Genomic DNA, 9,867 nt, shown 5'->3' with positions numbered 1-9,867 from the left:
TTTGTTTTAAAATTTCTATCACACAAACACTGTACCTCCGGGGAAACTGAAGACTTACTGCCCAGATGTGGAGTCCTTCCCTTGTAGCTAAAAGTACCAACCTAGCACTTACAACTCTCTGCTTGGGATGAGACGTGTGAACACGGACAAGCAAGAACGGCACGCCCTTTGCTGAGAACATTAGGGTTCGGGCCAGAAATCATCGGAAATGACTAATACTGTGATTCTAATTATGGCCTTTAAAGTAGAGAGGACCCAAGATGACCCCGGTTTGATACTCCCATAATTTTGTTTCAATTAAAAAGAAAAAAAAAAAGTCAAGTAAGTGTTTAAAAAATGGGAATACATGAAAATGCTGATAGTTCATAAATTAGGATTTCTATACCACATTATTATGTGATTTGCAAGATAATTATAATATCAAACATAGTACTTTATTGCATGGCATAAAACAGTAGGTAGAGTACAGCTGTTTGAGGATCTTAGTCACCCTCTCCTACTTGTACTCTCTCTGCAGGGCTGTGTCTGTGCGACTTCTTTTGGAGATGATGTTCAGGGTCTGAACAGTCAGGTGGGACACAGATCCCGTCCCCTGTGCCGATACGCGGGACTCTGGTTTAAACATCCTCTCTCTCGATTCTCATTGAGCCAGCTGATGGCAGTGTCACGGTGTAGTCAATATTACGTATCAATGACCGGGCAGGTAGTAGTCCTAATAGAGTGCAGAACAACTCTGTACGCCTCCTGAAAGGAAATATTGTGCACCCAGGGTGGGTGGGGCAAAAGCAGCTGGACAGTTGTGAGTGTGTGAGACGGAGAGTCTATTCTTATAGTCCTGTGGTGGATGGATCGTTGTTTCGTTTTCCGCGCGGCCAGCTGTAAGCGTGCTTGCGCCCGCCCCGCCTCCTCTCACCCTAAAGGCAGTCCACAGGCGTGCTCTCTCCCCTCTCTGGTTTTGGTACGATCGCTGCCTTCTCCTGCCTGGTCTCTACAGAGTTCAGTCTGAATGGAATTTAAAACGCCAGCCTCTGGTCCTCGCCAGGAAACTTGAATGACTATATATTTCCTGACCGTTGGTCTTCCTGTACTTTCGCAACTCGGGCCGCTCCTCTTGAAGAGCTTGGTTCTTCAGGACTCGTGCGCTTGAAATGGTTTTGAGGTTTTGTGGTTGTTGTTGACTCTCTGCGGAACTTAGCACACTGGCTTCCTTGTGCTTGGTGAGCCGGCCAGCCCTGGTGAGAGCTCCTGCCGACCATGGAGGGGCCCCAGCCGCCTTGCTGCTAGAACAGAGGCCGATCTGGAAGTCAGACAGGTGGCCCATCTCGGCGCCTCCGACGGAGGTATCTGGCTTTTCCAGGTAAGTGCAGGAGGCTTTGGGCGGGGTTGCGTGAGTGACAGGCGTAAAGAGAGCAGGCCACCCTGGTCCATGTATAATATATATAGTTCCAGTCAGAATCCTCAGGTGGTCTAGCTGGAAAAACAGAACAACCATATCTACTCTGACCACGCTCCTCCTTTATAGGAAACATTGTTCAGTTCTTCCTGGTTAGCACACACGACTGTGAAAGGGACACCTCGTTTTCATTAGTGATTAAATATAAACAAAATGGTTTCAGAATTTGTCAAAAAAAAAAAAAAAGTAAAGTACTCTGGCTGAACCCTCTGTAGAGGCCTCTAGGGCAGTGGTCCCCAACCTTTTTTGGGCCACGGACTGGTTTAATGTCAGAAAATATTTTCATGGACCGGCCTTTAGGGTGGGACGGATAAATGTATCACGTGACCGAGACAAGCGTCAAGAGTGAATCTTAGACGGATGTAACAGAGGGAATCTGGTCATTTTTTTAAAAATGAAACATCGTTCAGACTTAAATATAAATAAAACAGAAATGATGTAAGTTATTTATTCTTTCTCTGCGGACCGGTACCAGTCCACGGCCCGAAGGATGGGGACCACTCTAGGGGATCTGGGATCTTGTTTCCATATTGTTCCAATGTTTATCTTTTAAGTGGTTTATTTTTTCCATCGTGAAAATCTTTAAATTTTATAACTGTCATGTTGTCATATGTGGCTTGAAACCCTCCCGGTAGCCCTCAGGAATAGAAGGAAACAATCAACAGCCACCAGGGACTTTGCCATTTCTAAAGGAAACTATGTTCAAAATAACATAGACTCCTGGCTATGGTTACTCCTTTCATTCTGTTCTGGCAGCACGATGTGATAGGAGGCATCTGAAAATAACTTTAAAATCACACACTCCAACGTTTAGAGCAACATCTGTTCACATGATTTCGCATTAAGCTCCTTCTCTACCATCATTTCCTTTCTGTAACTGTTGCATTGCAGATAGGTGGAATGGAGGATAAATGCAAAGTTGGAAAAAAAAAAAGTCAGGGATGTGGCACCTGCGTCTGAGGGTTTAGACTTTTGCTTCTCTAACAGATGTGTACAACGATTTTGGGTGGGTCACCCTGTTCTCTGAATTTCAACTTCCTGCACAACTGCACAACGGTTTCTCCAAGAAGCTGTTTATTGAGCACTCCAGATTTACAGCTCCGTGTTTTCCTCTTCATTGGGTTTAACCCTGTCAGTCAGCATTTTTAAATGATCAATTAGGGGTGATGAGAAGACCAATGGATGAGGGAGGAGGTGCGATGAATTCTAGTCTTCTGTTTTCTAGTAATTGATGGGGGGGGGGGGGTTTGGGCAGTATTTTTTTTAACCATGCTAGGCCAAGGGTTGGGAAATGGTTTCTGTAAAGGACCAGATATAAATAGTTTAGGTTTCATAAGCCAAGTTGCAAAATTCAATATAGCATGCAGGTACTTCCATAAGTGTTTGAAAGGTAACCATTTGAAAAGGTATTGGCCATTCTTAGCTCACGGACTATATGGAAACAAGAGATGACCCTGATTTGGCCTCAGGGATGTAATTGTCCAGCCCTGTCCTAGGCAGTGATTTTTCAACAAGCATAAAATAAAAGATATAGCCTGACTAGGTGGTGGCACAGTGGATAGAGCGTCGGACTGGGATGCGGAGGACGCAGGTTCGAGACCCCAAGGTCGTCAGCTTGAGCGCGGGCTCATCTGGTTTGAGCAAAGCTCATCAGCTTGGACCCAAGGTCGCTGGCTCGAGCAAAAGGTTACTTGGTCTGCTGAAGGCCCCTGGTCAAGGCACATATGAGAAAGCAATCAATAAACAACCAAGGTGTCGCAATGTGCAGTGAAAACTAATGATTGATGCTTCTCAATTCTTCATTCTTGTCTGTCTGTCCCTATCTATCCCTCTCTCGGACTCTCTGTCTCTGTTAAAAATAAGTAAATAAATAAAATAGAGGATATAGAGTAGATGACAAGAACCCCAAAGGAGCTCATGGGTGATATTTAGGGTAATTCACCACTCCCCAAAAGTTGTATACAAAAACCTGTGTATGTAAATATGTGTTCTTCTAATGGGAAAAAGAAGACGTTCATAGCCTTTATCAGATTTTCAAAGTGGTCCGAAATGCAACTAAAGCTGGGGACCATAGGGCTAGCTGGTTTGTAAGGGTGATCTCCAAATCTAAGGAGTTCGGGGAACCTAAAACGTGCTCACTGGGTATCTAATACTATGTGTTAAGTGCTGTGCTAACACTGCGAGAGATGTCAGCACCTCGTGACGAAAATCACACGTCAACGCATGTTAGAGAAGATTGGAGCATGTGCAAATCAGTCGTATTCTCCAAAGGAGTAAACTGGAGAAAGATTCTGTACTCGGTCAGGCATTTTTGAGCTATTACTTTGCAAAAGGGTCTTCAGATCTAGCATGAGTTGTGGCAAAAGAGTTACCCAATACTCTTATTTTTCCATTTTGCTTTTTGATGACAGTGGTGTTAGTCGCGACAACCGTAATCAAACATAATTTAAGCAGAGTCTCTTTCCTAAAAGTATGGTTTCCTTAATGGCAAGAACTTTGCCTTTTTCATGTTTGTATTCTGGGACGGCATTTGTTCCATGCTAAGTACTCAGTCTCTGGAGGGAATGAATGAATGATGAATGAAGGAGAAAAAAATGAAGAGACCATCTTTGAGATTATGAGCATTGCATACTAAGGCTTAGAACTCCAAATTTTCTAAGACTAGTAGTTGCTACGTTTGAGGATTGCTTCTCTTTTCAACTTTCGACAGAACTGTGATTTCAAAATGCTTGGCCAACTAAAGATTGCAGTACCTGGGGATTGAGTCTTTAAAAAAAAAAAAAAAAAAAGAATGAAATTTGGCCCTGGCCAAATTCGGTGGATAGTGTCAGCCCCGCGTATGGATGTCCCAGGTTCGATTCCTGGTCAGGACACTCAACTCATGAGAAGAGACCATCTGCTTCTGTCCCCCTCCCCTTCCACCTCCCCCCTTCTTTCTCTCTTTCTCTCTCGCAGCCAGTGAGTTGACTGGGTTGAGCATTGGCCCCGGGCACTGAGGATGGCTTGGTTGATTCAAGCATCAGCCTCAGACAGGGGGTTGCCAGGTGGATCCTGGTCAGGGTGCATGTGGGAGTCTGTCTCACTATCCCCCTCCTCTCATTTAGATATATAAGCCCTGGCTGGTTGGCTCAGCGGTAGAGCGTCAGCCTGGCGTGCGGGGGACCCGGGTTCGATTCCCGGCCAGGGCACATAGGAGAAGCGCCCATTTGCTTCTCCACCCCCACCCCCTCCTTCCTCTCTGTTTTTCTCTTCCCCTCCCGCAGCCAAGGCTCCGTTGGAGCAAAGATGGCCCGGGCGCTGGGGATGGCTCTTTGGCCTCTGCCCCAGGCACTAGAGTGGCTCTGGTCGCGGCAGAGCGACACCCTGGAGGGGCAGAGCATCGCCCCCTGGTGGGCAGAGCGTCGCCCCTGGTGGGCGTGCCGGGTGGATCCCGGTCGGGCGCATGCGGGAGTCTGTCTGACTGTCTCTCCCTGTTTCCAGCTTCAGAAAAATACAAAAAAAAAAAAAAAAAATATATATATATATATATATATACATATATATATATATATATATATGGTAAAATTTGTTGAATTTAATTCAAATGGGAGAGAGAAACACTCCTCACGGCGGTCCCGGAGCCTGGCCTCTGGGCTGGGGTGACTGGAGAGTGAAGTGTGGTTAACTGGAGGGACAGTCACCCTCCTGTCCGAGCGCTCTGAGACCGGGGCGGAGGCTGACCAGCTGGAACACTAAGCATAAAGGGTGGGTTTTCCTGAACAACCTAAAAGCCAGATCTCACAGAATTTAGGATACCACCCGGCTGCCTGGTAAAGGATTGCAGCCTGACCTCCGTTGCCTGGCCGATTGATGACGTCTAGATCTGAGCACCGTCCACTGGGGAGTCCTCACGGCGGGCGGCATGGGGTGGGGAAGGACGTGTGAGGCACGCTTACTTCTCTTCTCCCTCAGCGAGTAATTTCATTGTCTGAAAGGCTCAGTCTGCGGTAGCTACTCTATGGTTCCTTCCTTTCTCTAGGAAAATTTAAATCCTAATGTTAAAAAAACTTAAGAACTATTCATCAAAAGCTTGCACACCTCTGTATATCAATATCTAATCTATCTATTCCTACCTGTCAATCAGTGTATCTGCCTATTTCTCCATCTCTCTCTCTCTCTCTCTCTCTGACTAAAACACTGTTCTTCAAAAGAGGGCGCCCCACTCTTCCTCCCCCATCGCACCCCCTCCACCTCAGAGGCTGTTAGGGAAAGAGCAACACACTGTTCACTTTGGGGTGTCATTATAGTGACATAGGCTGTCACTATATATAGGGTGTCACATATAGGATACAGTATCCTTCTTCACCAAATAACACCATCTGTTCACATCTTGAGAGGTAATTCTGAGGTCATATTCCTGGATTACCTTAGGGATTCAGGGTTAGTCCCAGTTGTAGTCCAAAAATCAAAGCCTTCATTAATGAAACCTCAAATATGTAATTCAATTGTGTTCATGGTCCAAGGTCTTTGCTTTACGTGATGACAGGAAGATCAGTCCCCTCCCAAAGGACTTCTGAGACTCCCTGGGCAGGGCTTTCCTGTTCAGAAAGTCTAAGCCAGCAGGTGCTTGTCACCCCGACTGCTGCCCTGAGAAGTATCTGCACATCAGCTTTGTCCCGCGCTGGTTGGCTTTTACTCCAAAAGGTGGACGAAGCCCGGCTCCGTCTCCGGCACAACAGATTGGAATTTGTGTGACAAACATTTGGGGGCAAGCTGTCGGACCAGATAATATTTTAGGTTTTGTGGGCCACCCAATCTCCGTGACAACGACTCAACTCTTCAGTGGTGACGTGGAAGCAGCCACAGGCAGACGATACATACGTGAATAGGAGCGGCTGTGATCAGACACAAACTTCATTTACAAAAACAAGCGGTTGGCCCACGGGCTGTAGTTTGCTGGCCCGTGAAGTATATCGAAGGCTTGGTGACAACTTAAAAAATGACAGTGTTGTGGAGGGACGTGAAAAACTCAAAGATCACCACCTGCTAGGGGGGCATGGGCGCGCTTCCGGGAGGTTCCACCTCGCGGTCGCCCTGGTCCGAGGCCGTGCTGCTGAGCCCACTCATCTCTCCTCACCTGCTGTCCACAGATTCAGGCTTCTCCCTTCCTACGTTAAGCCCCTGTTTGAGGATGTCAAAAATGTGTTCATGTCATAATAATCTTGAGCAAGACCTAGTGGACAAAACGTGGTCCGTAGGTGTGAAGAATGTGTGCACAGTTCCCTCCCAGACACACACACACACACACACACACACACACACACACACACACACACACACCAAACAATCCACATCAGCTGGCAGTCCTACAGTTCCACTCAATTCCAAGGCTACTCACCTGGGGACAGTGTCAGATAGTGCAGCTTAAGGACTCCGGCTACAAGACTGCCCCCTCCCCATTTCAGATGCCAACAGCAAGTCACAGGTCCTCAGGGTACACATAATTTCTGTCCAATGTAACGACACACTGACCCCCCTCCCCAAGTCTGATGAATTTGCGGAGTAGCTGACAGAACGCAGGGAAGCACTGACGTTTCTCAGCTTATGGAAGGACGTGATAAAGGACACAGATGAACAACCGCATGAAGAGATGCCTGGGCGGGGCCTCAGCGTAGGGACCGGTCCCTGTGGAGGTGGGGGCGTCACCCTTGCAGTGCAGTTGTGTGTGCGCCTCCCCGGAAGCGCTGATGCCCCCACCCTCGGGATTCGACAGAGGCCTCATCACGCAGGCGTGAGCGGTTACTGACTCCATGCCAGCCCCCTCCCCTCTCTGGAGGATGGGGGTGGGGTGGGCGGAGGGCTGAAATTCCAAGCTCCTAGTCACAGCTCGTCCTGTCTGGTGCCAGCCCTATCCAGGAGCCAGCCAGGAGCCAGCCAGGAGCCAGTCAGGAGCCAGCCAGGAGCCAGCCAGGAGCCAGTCAGGAGCCAGCCAGGAGCCAGCCAGGAGCCAGCCAGGAGCCAGTCAGGAGCCAGTCAGGAGCCAGCCAGGAGCCAGCCAGGAGCCAGTCAGGAGCCAGCCAGGAGCCAGCCAGGAGCCAGCCAGGAGCCAGTCAGGAGCCAGCCAGGAGCCAGCCAGGAGCCCACCCGGAGTCCCTCATGAGAACAGATGATGCTCCGGTGCTCTGATCACTGTCAGAGGCAGTGACAAGGGTTTTAGGAGGAACCGGAGGCAGAGAACAATAGATATACGTATATAGGACCTTGCGGTGTCACAGCTGGTACAGGGGCGCTCCTGCAATTCACCGTGCGTCGTCTATGGTGATGTGAGTGCGGTTTTATCTTTTTCCTAGGCTGTAATCTCTCTGCAAAGCAATCACCATATGTAGCACAGACTCTATTCTATGCGAGGGCCCAGTTCAGGGACGCGTTAGTGGGGATTTGGATATAGTATGCAAAAGTTCTTTAAAAATTGCCACATTCATCGATTCATCCATTCTCTCACTCTCTCTCTGTCCCACTCCACATACCATTGATATGCTATCTAGCCTACAAATGTCTTTCCCAAGAGCAAAATCATTAAATTGGCCTATGTTTGCTCTCTTCCCATGAAGCAAATTTGCCATAAAACTTTTTGGTTCTCTTAAGTGTAAATAGTAAATAAAGATTATTATACCTACTTAACTTTTTATAATATTATATATACTATTTATCTATATATAGGTATGTCTATAGATATATACATATACCTATATACAGATAAATAGTAAATAAAGATTATTATACCTACTTAACTTTTTATAATTATATACTATTTATCTATATATAGGTATGTCTATAGATATATAGATATATATGATACATATATATACATATATATATATATATATAGAGAGAGAGAGAGAGAGAGAGAGAGAAATTTGAAGGTGTTTATGACCCTCTGTTTTCCAGGAGATAATAGTATAGATGCAAAGGCACAATTTATTCATGGAAAACAAATGCAAAGATTGTAAGTCATTATTTGCTCTAGGCAGGGACATTTATAGGAAAAGAGTGGTTAGATAATCTTTATGAGGTTGCATAAAAGGAAAAAAAATCTTGAGTACAAATGGGTAGTTTTTTAGAACATTCCTATTAAAGCTTATTAGAAAAAAAAATGAAGCATTTTATTAAGAATGCTAATTGTTTCATGGAAAAACATGATGAATTGGATTAGGTTTGAAACCAATTTTCATTTATGCAGCAAATGAGGAAATCCAGGCCGGAGGTCCCCTGGACACTCTCGTAGACCAGGAGAGTGACTTTTGTCCCCGAGTCCTGAGTCCCCCCCGGCAGCCTGCATTGTGTAATCTGGACTCCAGGTGCTGTGGGGAGGTCAGCAGAGACGGAGGTCGGAAGGTTGCCTCTGACCTGAGACCACATGTGGATGAAGCCTGGATGAATGGTGAGGAGTCTGACGCGCAGCTGTACTGAGGCAGTGGTTCTGGGGGGAGGGGGGGTTGCGTCCGAATTGTTGGAACTGCCTTTTAAGAGCCCCAATTTCAAGGTCTCCCCGTAGGTGCTGGTCCAGCGGTCTGAGATTGGGGCATCAGTGGTTTGACCCACCTTCCTGGGTGACCGTGGAGACTGGTGACCGTGGAGACTGGTGGCCTTTTTTATTTCTTTCTTGTCATCCCATATTCCTAACCTGCATTTTAAGTGCTAATAGCAGGGACACGGCTAGCAGCTGCTCTGCGGGCTCGCATCTGAGCGGAGGAACAGGAAAGTGTTATCTAAGATGCTCAGAGAGACAACGTCTGCATCCTGGTCCCAGGGCCCAGCAGAGTACAATACACAGGGGAGAGCCTGTCGCAGGGGAGACATAGGTTTTATTCCTTATTAGCCATATATATATATATATATATATATATAGATATAGACATATCTATATCTATATATGTCTATCTCAGCTGTCTTATACTTCCAAATGACAAACGCCTCAGTCAGCTCCAACCAGCCTCAGCGTGTGGTGATAGTAAAAACCAAATCACAGTCTCTAGCTCTAATGAGAATTGTGAAGATCAAAAGAAATAACAGATGAAGAATGCCCAGGGTTTAGTATTATTCAATAATTATTACCCTCCTTCCATCCTCACACCATTGTACTTTTTTTTTTTTTTTTTGGTTTTTATAATACCCACAAATAAAACAAACCAAAACTGCTCCCATCTTGCTGTCCCATCTGTCATTGGTGACTTCCAGCCAAAGACCACAGGGACACGGGACACCTGTAGCTGAACTTGGGTTTCTACTCTTTGCGGAGAGGGAGACCCCACACCCCGGGGAGCAGCGGGTACTCCCTCAGCCGTGTCAGAAACAGTCCCTTAGGGGGCTGGGCTTCCAGGAGAGTTCCAGGTGGGCCGAGGGAAGTGGGGTGTGTTTGTGCTGGAGGCTGTTGG

At 46.8% G+C, this 9,867-nt stretch overlaps 1 protein-coding gene across 1 annotated transcript in view; it reads left to right on the top strand.

The window, feature by feature from the left end:
• Positions 1 to 1,232: 1,232 nt before the first annotated feature.
• The window catches only part of GPR141 (G protein-coupled receptor 141), a 36,903-nt gene continuing 28,268 nt past the window's right edge, over positions 1,233 to 9,867 (top strand). The window contains exon 1 of the mRNA XM_066354238.1: positions 1,233 to 1,357. The gene's annotated coding sequence lies outside the window, so the exon portion shown is untranslated. The remainder of the gene's footprint in view (positions 1,358 to 9,867) is intronic.

The sequence above is a fragment of the Saccopteryx leptura genome, chromosome 12 (assembly GCF_036850995.1).
Source record: "Saccopteryx leptura isolate mSacLep1 chromosome 12, mSacLep1_pri_phased_curated, whole genome shotgun sequence".
Taxonomy (NCBI): Eukaryota; Metazoa; Chordata; class Mammalia; order Chiroptera; family Emballonuridae; genus Saccopteryx; species Saccopteryx leptura.
This window is presented reverse-complemented; position numbering and strand designations above follow the sequence as displayed.